The sequence below is a fragment of the Hordeum vulgare genome, chromosome 3H, assembly GCF_904849725.1.
Source record: "Hordeum vulgare subsp. vulgare chromosome 3H, MorexV3_pseudomolecules_assembly, whole genome shotgun sequence".
NCBI lineage: Eukaryota > Viridiplantae > Streptophyta > Magnoliopsida > Poales > Poaceae > Hordeum > Hordeum vulgare.
Window position 1 is genome coordinate 113,801,503 of NC_058520.1, and position 12,518 is coordinate 113,814,020.

Consider the following 12,518-nt stretch of genomic DNA (forward strand, 5'->3'; position numbering starts at 1 on the left):
GAGCATGAAATCTCAATTTCATCTCTTAGAACATCTCTTATGTTCCGCGATGTTTCCAAAATGTCTTTGGCATCTTGCTTCTAAGCCATTAAGTATTATGCACTGAACTATCACGTAGTCATCAAAAAACGTGTATGTCGGATGTTCGCAACATCCACAGATGACGCTCGAGGTGCAGCACACCGAGTGGTGCATTAAGGACATAATCCTTCTACGCAGCAATGAGGACAATCCTCAGTTTTACGGACTCAGTCCGCAAAGTTGCTACTATCAACTTTCAACTAAATTTTCTTTAGGAACATATAAAAACAGTAGAGCTATAGCGCAATCTACATCGTAATTCGCAAAGACCATTAGACTATGTTCATGATAATTAGTTCAATTAATCATATTACTTAAGAACTCCCACTCAAAAGGTACATCTCTCTAGTCATTTGAGTGGTACATGATCTAAATCCACTATCTCAAGTCCGATCATCACGTGAGTCGAGAATAGTTTCAGTGGTAAGAATCTCTATGCTAATCATATCAACTATACGGTTCATGCTCGACCTTTCGGTCTCTTGCGTTCCGAGGCCATGTCTGCATATGCTAGGCTCGTCAAGTTTAACCCGAGTGTTCCGCGTGTGCAACTGTTTTGCACCCGTTGTATGTGAACGTTGAGCCTATCACACCCGATCATCACGTGGTGTCTCAAAACAACGAACTGTAGCAACGGTGCACAGTCGGGGAGAACACAGTTTCGTCTTGAAATTTTAGTGAGAGATCACCTCATATTGCTACCGTCGTTCTAACCAAAATATTGTGCATAAAAGGATTAACATCACGTACAATTCATAAGTGACATGATATGGCCATCATCATGTGCTTCTTGATCTCCATCACCAAAGCACCGACACGATCTTCTTGTCACTGGCGCCACACCTTGATCTCCATCAACGTGTCGCCATCGGGGTTGTCGTGCTACTCATGCTATTACTACTAAAGCTACGTTCTAGCAATATACTAAACGCATCTGCAAGCACAAACGTTAGTTTAAAGACAACCCTATGGTTCCTGCCGGTTGCCGTACCATCGACGTGCAAGTCGATATTAACTATTACAACATGATCATCTCATACATCCAATGTATCACATCACGTCATTGGCCATATAATATCACAAGCATACCCTGCAAAAACAAGTTAGACGTCCTCTAATTGTTCTTGCCTGTTTTACGTGGTTGCAATGGGTATCTAGTAGATCGCATCTTACTTATGCGAAAACCACAACGGAGATGTGCGAATTACTATTTAACCTCTCCAAGGACCGCCTCGGTCAAAACCAATTCAACTAAAGTTGAAGAAACCGACATCCGCCAGTCATCTTTGTGCAACGAGGTTGCATGTCAAGCGATGAAACCAGTCTTTCCTAAGCGTACGAATAATGTCAGTCCGGGCCGCTTCAATCCAACAATACTGCCGAATCAAGAAAAGACTAAGGAGGACAGCAAATCGAACATCACCATCCACAACACCCTTTGTGTTATACTCAAGATAACATCTACGCATGAACCTAGCTCATGATGCCACTGTTGGGGAACGTTGCATGGGAAAGAATTTTTTCCTACGCGCACAAAGACCTATCATGGTGATGTCCATCTACGAGAGGAGATTTGGATCTACGTACCCTTGTAGATCGCACAGGAGGAAGCGTTAATAAACGCGGTTGATGTAGTGGAACGTCCTCACGTCCCTCGATCCGCCCCACGAACCGTCCCATGAACCGTCCCGTGATCCGCCCCACGATCAGCTCCGATCTAGTGCCGAACGGACGACACCTCCGCGTTCAGCACACGTACAGCTCGACAATAATCTCGGCCTTCTTGATCCAGCAAGCAAGACGGAGAAGTAGATGAGTTCTCCGGCAGCTTGACGATGCTGCGGTGGTGGTAAAGGAACTACTCCTGCAGGGCTCCGCCCGAGCTCCGCCGAAATACGATCTAGAGGAAAAACCGTGGTGTTTGTGGTCGGGCTGCCGTGGCAAAAGTTGTGTCAAATCAGCCATAAAACTCCACTATATATAGGAGGAGGGGAGGGGAAGCTTGCCTTGAGGGCCAAGGCCCCCCTTGGTGCGCCGGCTAGGGATAGGAGGAGTCCTCCTCCAATCCTAGTCCAACTAGGATTGGAAGGTGGAGTCCTTCTCCTCCTTCCCACCTCCTTTTTTTTCTTTTCTCTTTGATTTCTTATCCTTGGCACATAGGGACCTCTTGGGCTGTCCCACCAGCACACCAAGGGCTGGTGCGCCACCCCTAGGGCCTATGGGCTTCCTCGGGTGGGCTGGCCCTTTCCCGGTGAACATCCGGAACCCATTCGTCACTCCCGGTAATGCTCGAAAACCTTCCGGTAACCAAATGTGGTCATCCTATATATCAATCTTCGTCTCTGGACCATTCCGGAAACCCTCGTGATGCCCGTGATCTCATCCAGGACTCAGAAAAACATTCGGTAACCACACATATAACTCAACTATACTAAAACATCGCCGAACCTTAAGTGTGCAGACCCTGCGGGTTCGAGAACTATGCAGACATGCCCCGAGGTACTCCTCGGTCAATATCCAATAGCGGGATCTCAATGCCCATATCCGATCCTACATATTTTCCGAATAACTTATCGATTGAACCTTAGTGTCAAGGATTCAGGCAATCCCGTATGTCATTCCCATTGTCCTTCGTTATGTTACTTGCCCGAGATTCGATCGTGGGTATCCGCATACCTATTTCAATCTCATTATCAGCAAGTCTCTTTACTCGTTCCGTAATACAAGATCCCGTGACTTACACTTAGTTACATTGCTTGCAAGGCTTGTGTGTGATGTTGTATTACCGAGTGGGCCCCGAGATACCTCTCCGTCATACGGAGTGACAAATCCCAGTCTTGATCCATACTAACTCAACGGACACCTTCGAAGATACCTGTAGAGCACCTTTATAGTCACCCAGTTACGTTTTGATGTTTGATACACACAAGGCATTTCTCCGGTGTTAGTGAGTTATATGATCTCATGGTCATAGGAACAAATACTTGACACGCAGAAAACTATAGCAATAAAACGACACGATCAATATGCTACGTTCATAGTTTGGGTCTTGTCCATCACATGATTCTCCTAATGATGTGATCCCGTTATCAAGTGACAATACTTGCCTATGGTCAGGAAACCTTGACCATCTTTGATCAACGAACTAGTCAACTAGAGGCTCACTAGGGACAGTGTGTTGTCTATGTATCCACACATATGTATTTGAGTTTCCAATCAATACAATTCTAGCATGGATAATAAACGATTATTATGAACAAGGGCATATTTCCAACATGAAGGATATGTAACCTGATGATCTTCAAGAGGAGGCCTTTTGTCAGGTGGCTTAAGGGTGAATTTCTTCGTGTACTTTGGAGTGACGAAGCGGTATTCCTTCCAATCCTTAGCCCACGTGCGTTCTATCTTTTGGAGCCTGATTTTCCACTTAGGCATCGGTTCATGCTCAGCTGGCGTGCAATAGTCAAGGTATATATCCTCATGGATATTGATTGCAGTGTTCTGTTCTAGTTTCTTGCCACCCTTTTGCTTCCTATCATCTTCCATTTTCTTCAGCTGAGGCTTTTGCTGAGGAATTTGAACTCGTGAGGATTCTGATGACACGGGCAGATTTTCTTCAAGAAATGCTACAAACGAGTTTAGTTGATGAGAACCTAGAGATTCATTAGCTGACCTTCTTTACCTGTGAACAGAGTATAGGTGCGAGGAATTTGGAGAGGTCATATGCGTTCTCAGATTTTGAAGAAATTGAAAAAAATTAAAGTTGAGGAATTTGACCAGTGGGTTGAGGAATTTGTCTAAGCACTCTAATCTTGGGTTCCTGAGTTGTGCAGATTCGAAAATTTGCACAATTGAGGAATCACGTGAAAGTTGCTTAGTGAAATTCATCAAGTGTTTCAGGAATAAGCAGTGTTTGAGGAATAGAGACTGATAGACACTGAGGAAAAACAGATTTCACAAATCTAAGGTTAAATAGTAGATCGAGAGGGACAATAAAAATAAGATTTTATTTACCCTATATAGCAAGCACGAAGAACAGAAGAAGCAATAGTAGATGCTCTTTGGTGCGAGTCCACTGCACCCTAATTAGGCTGCAGAAGACGACTACGGTGGCGGCGGACGAAGATGTTCTGGCTCCGGCATGAGTTCAACGACGGAGAGGTCGAGGCAGTGAAGTTGTTCCTCGCTGGCGACAAAACTTCTAGCGGTGGCGCTAGGTCTTTGCTGTAGCAGAGAGAAGGTCGAGAAGGAACGAAGAGTTTTGACCCAAGGGGGTAAGGGCATATTTATAGCTCAGGTGAAAACTATCCGGCGGATTCTTTCGGACTGAACTGCCCTTCCCTATTCGTCTCCGCATGACACGTGTAGCTAGAGTTTAAAGTGGTGGATATCGTGCTTATCGGATCGTGGAAAGTGGGGATCAGTTACTGTGTAACAATATAAAAATCATTTTTGAGGATTTGAGGATTTTGCTGCAAAATAATCAGCTGACAGGGACGCAGTGAGGATTTTGAACAAAGTTGCAAGTAGAACACATAGGAAGAATTGAATAGACTGGGTGAGTAAAGCATAAGGCGGGAGTAGGGTCCGATCACATTCACTTAGATAAAATATCAAATTGAAGAAATAGCTATAAGTGAATGCTGTTGAGGACTTTGAAATCACAGTCTATATATATAGGCAAATGAAAATCATCAAGTGTTTTGAAGATTTTGACTAACTTGAGGATTTTCTGACAAACCGCCATGTTGATGAATTTCAGCTTTGAAGAAAAACAAGTTTGAAGAAAATCAACTTGAGGAATTTCAAAGTTGGGTGGTGGCGTGACCCACCGTATAAGAATGATGATTTCAGGCGCTGCGTACAATTGTCGTAGGGCCGTGAGAATCTCATTAATTTCCTCACACCCAGAGTGGTATTCTTCATTGGTTGAAGAAAATCGATTCTTCCTGTGTTGCACATCTAAGTCATAAATTTTGCATAAGTGTTAGGATGTGTGCATGTTTTTACAAAACATTTCAAGATTATAAGATATTTAGCTCACACCGCAACTTGCAAAACCTTTTCTCATCCAAGGGCTTGGTGAAGATATCAGCTAGTTGATCGTCAGTCTTCACATGGTTGATGATGATATTGCCCTTGAGGACATGGTCCCGAAGAAAATGATGACGAATCTGGATGTACTTAGTCTTTGAATGTTGCACTGGGTTGTATGCAATCTTGATTGCACTCTCATTGTCACAGTAGAGAGGCACATTCTTCATGTTGATGCCTTTTTCCTTGAGGGTTCGCTTCATCCATAGCAATTGAGCACAGCATGATCCAGCAGCAATGTACTCAGCTTCAGCAGTAGAGAGAGAAACGCAGTTCTGCTTCTTTGAGGGCTAGCAGACTGATGATCTTCTGAGGAAATGACAAGTGCGAGAAGTTGACTTGCGATCCACACGGCCACCAGCATAGTCAGAATCAGAATATCCCACAAGATGAAGATTTGAGCCCTTGGGGTACCATAATTCTAGTGTTGGTGTGCGAGCTAAGTATCGAAGAATATGCTTCACAGCCTTATGGTGTGATTCCTTCGGTTTTGCTTGAAAACGTGCACACATGCAAACACTAAGCATTATATCTGGCCTAGATGCACACAAATACAATAAAGAGCCAATCATGGAGCGATATACATGCTAATCAAATTCTTTACCATTTTCGTCTATGCAGAGGTGGCCGTTGGTAGGATGGGAGTCTTGGCGTCTTTGCATTCATGCATGTCGAATTTCCTCAGAACATCCTTGAGGTATTTCTCCTGTGATATGAAGATCCCATTGCGTTGTTGACGGATTTGAAGACCTAAGAAGAATTTCAGCTCCCCCATCATAGACATCTGATATTCTTCACTCATCATGTAAGCAAATTCATCACTATAACGTTTGTCAGTATGACCAAATGTGATGTCATCGACATATATTTGGCACACAAACAGTTCATTGTCATAGGATTTTGTAAAAAGAGTTGGATCGAGTGAACCAGGTTTGAAGCCATTCTTCATGAGGAATTCCTTCAATGTATCGTAGCATGCCCGTGGGGCTTGCTTGAGACCATAGAGCGCCTTTTTGAGTCTGAAGACTTTGTCTAGATTCTTTGGATCCTCAAAACCTGGGGCGTGAGCAACATATACTTCTTCCTCAAGCTTACCATTGAGGAATGCACTTTTCACATCCATTTGATATAAGGTAATGATATGATGATTAGCATAAGCAAGTCGTATTCGAATAGCTTCAAGTCTAGCAACATGTGCAAAACTTTCATCGAAATCAATTCCTTCAACCTGTGTGTAGCCTTGGGCTACAAGTCGTGCCTTATTCCTCACCACTTGACCATCCTCATCTTGCTTGTTTCGGAAAATCCAGTTGGTGCCGATGATATTGTGCTTGCGAGGATCTGGTCGTTTGACGAGCTCCCATACATCATTCAGCTTGAATTGAAGAAGTTCGTCTTGCATGGCTTGAATCCACTCGGGTTCCATGAAAGCCTCATCAACTTTTGAAGGTTCTGTGATAGACACAAAAGAAGAATTCCCACAAAAGTTAACTAAGTGTGAAACTTTTGAGCGAGTGAGAGGACCTAGCGCATTGATGTCATCGAGGATTTTGTCAAGTTCTACTTCATTTGCAATCCTCGGATGATCTGGTTGAGGATTTCGTTTGGACTGAGGAATTGGTTCTGGAGCAATTTCCTCAGGAGCATCTTCTTGATTATCATCAGTGCTGGGAATGATTTCTTCAACAATTTCCTCAATAGGAACAATGTCTTCAGTAGTTTTGAGCCTTATTGCTTCCTCAGGAGACAACTTATCTGGATCAGGAGGCAATTTCTCTCTTTGCGAGCCATTGGTTTCATCGAACCGCACATCTATAGTTTCAACAACCTTGTTTTGATAGGTGTTGAAGACTCTGTAGGTGTGCGAGTCCTTTCCGTAACGAAGCATAAAACCCTCATGTGCCTTAGGTGCAAACTTTGAGCTACGGTGAGGATCTCTAATCCAGCATTTTGCACCGAAGACTTTGAAATAACTTACATTGGGTTTCTTGTGAGTGAGGAGTTCATATGAGATTTTCTTGAGGAATTTGTGAAGATATACCCTGTTGATGCCATGGCAAGCAGTGTTGATTGCTTCAGGCCAGAAACGACGAGGAGTCTGATATCTTCAAGCATGGTTCATGCCATCTCAACCAGAGTCCTGTTCTTTCTTTCGACGACGCCATTCTGTTGAGGAGTATAAGAAGCAGAAATTCGTGAGTAATACCAAGTTCATCAAGATAATTATCAAGACCAGTGTTTTTGAATTATTTTCCATTATCACTCCTGATGTGTTTGATCTTGACGCCGAAGTTCGCCGAGGCCCTTGAGGAAAAACATTTGAAGACTTCCTGCAATTCAGTTTTATACAGAATGGTATGCACCCAAGTGTACCTAGAATAATCATCAACTATGACAAAGCCATATAAAGATGCAGCATTTGTTAGAGTGGCATAATGAGTAGGTCCAAATAGATCCATGTGAAGCAATTCAAATGGACGAGTAGTGGTGATTATAGTCTTCGAGGGGTGTTTGGATCTGGTCATTTTTCCAGACTCACAAGCACCCAGAGGTGGTCCTTGAGGAATTTGACTAATTCGATGCCAATGACATGCTTCTTGTTCGCCAGCGTGTGCAAATTCCTCATGCCTGCATGACCAAGTCTTCGATGCCATAGCCACCCTTCTGAGGTTTTTGCTAGTAAGCATGTGGCTGGTTGAGGACCTGTAGAGAAATCAACAATGTACAAATCCCCTCTTGTAACACCTTCGAAGACTTTGGATCTGTCAGATTCCATGATGACAACACATCTATATTTTCAAAAGATAACAACCATGTCAAGATCATACAGCATTGAGACTGATATGACGTTAAACCCAAGGGATTCAACAAGCATCACTTTGTCCATATGTCTGTCCTTGGAAATAGCCACTTTGCCAAGTCCTAATACCTTGCTTTTACCTTTGTCAGCATAAGTGATTTGCTTCAGGGGTGATGGAGTCAGTGGCATAATCATCAGCAAGCTTTTGTCACCAGTCATGTGGTGTGTGCAGCCACTATCAAGAACCCACTCAGTGCTCTTGGGTTTGTCATCCTGCTGATGAATTAGTACATCTTACCATCTCATATGCTTTAGACTTGAAGAATATGATATTAATTTCATCAGATAGGAATTTCATCATAAACATTAATTTTGAGGACGTGTGAAATATTTTCATTTCATCAATATTAGCTTGCGTCCTATTAAGCATATTCGTCAGGTCACTAGAAAATTCTTCAGATGATGATTTTCATCTGGAGACCTGTCCTGCAGAAGTGCTTAGTTCAATTTCTTCACCACCCACATCTGAAGGGGTGGTAAAGAATTCATCATCCTGCGAGCCCCATATGAGAAAAGGGGCATTGAATCTAATGCACTTATCCTCACAGTAGGGGGGTTAAAGTACTCTAATGAATAAGCAGAGAAATTCTTTCAGGATTTATGAACATAATGATTTGAAGAATAAAATTCATATTCATGTCCCTTGTAATTTCCATGCATATTAGAAGCATTAGCATGGGTACGAGCATAGTTTTGACCAGTTGAGGATTTTGATCCTCTTGAAGACTTTGGTCGTCGTGAGGAATTTGATCTAGGGTTCAGATTCTTCATAGGTGGTGTCATGAGGACATTCACCTGAAGATGATCAAGGAAACTCTTGGGGACCCAAATTTTCCTCAGGGGTGGTCCATTCCAGCAGTTCGTTCCAACATATCGAGCAAATACTTCACCAGATTGATTTTTGAACAGTTTATAGTTGGAGTCAAATGACTCATCTGAGGAATAGGATAATTCACATGCAAAGCCTGTTAGATTGGATGGATCAATAGGAGGCCCTTTAGCAGCAACCCATGAGGTTTTTGGATACTTCTCAGGTTTCCAGTACGATCCTCTCAGCATTCAATTTCCTCTCAAAGGCAATTCCTTCTTTCCTCGGGTTCCTGTTCAAAATCTGCTTTTTGAGCACATCGCAAAGGGTTTGGTGCCCTTTGAGACTTTTGTACATGCCTGCCACATACAATTCCTTCAACCCTGCATTTTCATCAGTGATTGTGGTTTCCTCAAGTGAGGAATTTGATACCACAGGAGCAGTTGAATAATTTGTAGCAATAGAAGCATTTGATGATTTTGGTGAAGAATTAGAAGTTTCACGTTCGATGAATTTAAGACATGGAGGAATGAATTCAGCCTGAGGGGCACTGATCTGTTGAGCGAGTAATGAATCATTTTCCTTATGAAGATCATCATGAGAAATCCTCAGCTTCTCAAGATCAAGTTTCCTTTGAAGAAATTCCTAGGAAAGTTTCTCATGATCAGCGAGGAGTGTGCCATGACGATCTTGAAGATTATCAAATCTAGACTGAAGACTTTTCATATCTTCAGTGTGGATTTGGGTAAGATTCATTTCATCATTCAACAGGTCCTCGCTTCTGTCTAGCAGTTTCTAAAGCTTTTCGAGGGCAGTTTGTTGTTTAGTTGCAATGATAGCAAGTTTACTGTAACTGGGATTTTTATAATCATCAGGTTCATAGTCACTTGAATTAGAGGAGGAAGCATCATTCGGTACCTTTGAACCTTTTGCCATGAAGCAATAGGTTGGAGCGAAGTCATCAGCACAGTCATCAGTGTGAATGTGGTTGCTAGTGCAAGACTAGCCTGTCCAGATTCCGAGCCTTCTTCAGAACCCTCCTCTTCATCACATTCCTAAGATTCTGCCTCAGAATCCATTTCCTTGCCAATAAGTGCCCGAGCCTTTCTGAAACTAGTCTTCTTGTGCGATGAGGACTTTGAGGATGAGGATTTAGAAGATTTCTTCTTTTTCTCCGAGTCATCAGAACTTTCATCATTGTATTTCTTCTTCTTTGATCCCTTCACCCAACGAGGACAATCAAAATGTAGTGACCTGATTTCTTGCAGTTGTGGCATGTTCTTTTCTTGTAGTCCTGAGATGAAGATTCTGATTTCCTCATATCTCTTCTTGAAGATTTACCAAACTGGCCACGTCTTGTAAACTTCTGGAATTTCCTCACGAGCATTGCAAGCTCCTGTCCAAGTTCTTCAGGATCACCAATGCTGCAATCCGAATCTTCTTCTTCAGATGAGGAAATTGCTTTGGCCTTGAGTGCACGAGGTCTAGAGTAGCTTGGTCCATGTAGAACTCTCTTTTCTTCCTGTTGGAATTCATGAGTATTATGTCTTTCGAGTATATTGGTAGGATCAAGCATCTTGTAGTCTGGTCTTTCTTGAATCATCAGTTACAAAGTATCAAATGATGAATCCAGAGTTCTTAGCATTTTCTTAAAAACTTGATGGTCAGTAATGTATCGAGCTCCTAGTGCTTGCAGTTCATTTGATATGTCAGTGAGGCGATCAAAGGTATCTTTGCAGCTTTCATTGTCAAGCCTCTTGAAGCGATTGAAAAGATTGCGAGGAACATCAACACGAGAATCACGCTGGGTTGATACTCCTTCATTTACTTTGGACATCCTTTCCCAGATTAGTTTTGCTAAGCCCAAAGCACTCACTCTGCCATACTAACCTTTCGTCAGATGGCCACATATGATATTCTTCGCCTGAGAATCAAGTTGCTTGAATTTCTTCACATCAGCGGTAGAGACAGTAGCAGTGATGAGAGGAACACCATGTTGCACAATATACCAGAGATCATTGTCAATAGCTTGTAGATGCATCTGCATCTTGGTCTTCCAGAAGGGAAATTCCTTTCCTTCCAAAGTAGGATATCCTGCAGTAACCTTGATCATGCCTGCAGTCGACATAACGAAAACTCCAGGTGGTTAAACCAAAATCACACAAAACAAGGGAGTACCTTGCTCTGATACCAATTGAAAGTGTGTTATATCGACTATAGGGGGGTGAATAGGAGATTTTTAGAATTTCATCACTGAGGAAATTCCTTTTGAGGAAATTCCTCACTGATGACTAACTTGCAGCGGAAATAGCAAAGGATCAGGGGTGCAAACTATCACAACAACAATTTTCAAGATGAGGAATATGAAAAGCAGTTTGCACATTACGCAGGCATAGAGAAAGCAGGTGAGGATTAACTCGCGTGAAGAATTTGGGGTTGAGAAATTTCAGAGAAAGTCTTCAGCAAATTCTTCAAACAGTGACAATGAAAATCTTCAACATACAATATTGAGGAATTGAAAGAGTTGAAGAAATAGAACCTATATCAAAGTGAAGACATTGGTTGATGACCCAGTTCCAACTGCTGTGACAGTTGTACGTCTGGTTTGGAGCGGCTTGGTATTGAAACCAAAAGACACACGGTCCCGAGACACATAGTCCCTACCGTATTCTCCTTGAGCTAAGGACACACAGTCCTCGCCCAACACTCGTGGTAAGTCTTCAGGGCAGACTTCCAAACTCTCACAAACTTGGTCACCCGGCGATCCACAATTGACTGCTGATTTGCACTAGACCATGACGCCTAACTGTCTGGAGGACGCACAGTCCTCAAAGGTAAAAGGCTTCAGTCCCACACAGGAACAAATTCTTCAGTGATTCTCAATCACTTGATTTTTGGTTTGTGGTTTGGTGTTTGGGGTATTTCCTCACTCATGATTTACTCTCGAAGACTCTGAGGAATTTGGGTTGCTCTAAATGACAAGTGTCAGTTTCTCACGGGGCAGCCAACCAGCTAATGGTTGTGGGGGCGGCTATTTATAGCCTAGGTGCATCCCGTCCTGATTTGGCATTAATGCCCTTAAATAATATGACCGTTGGTGTGGATAAGATCGTTGATGTGGCACGAATTGCGGCAATGGTCGGGACCCTCAACTGTGAGAGTCCTCATGTCTCTCATATTCCTCACTTGAGGCTTTTGGTAGGATTAGGACTGGGTTGAGCATCATGAGGAAATACATTCCGAAGTGTTACCTCGACCCCCTTTAACAGTACGGTGTTCCTATGACTCAAGAGTGAAGAAAATGAAACAGAAAGAATAGATTTTCACGCTTCAAAGTCTTCAGATTGATTTTCTTCAGGACACACCGAATTCCTCATCTTCAATATCTTCACGAGAAATACCAATTTCATCGCAATTTCTTCGTGATCAAAGTCTTCAGCACAAGACCATTTTCTTCACCCGAAGATATACATTTTTAGGGGTCGATATTCATCGTATATTTCAAACTCCGCAGCGACTTATAGATCCATTGTACACTCATGAACACATTAGATACTTAACCTATAAGTCTTCAAACCACCAAAATCACTTCGGGGCACTAGATACACTTACAAGAACTTATTTTGAAAATTGTTTCATCAATATTCAGAGTAGTTTCGAGAGGATCCGAAAGCG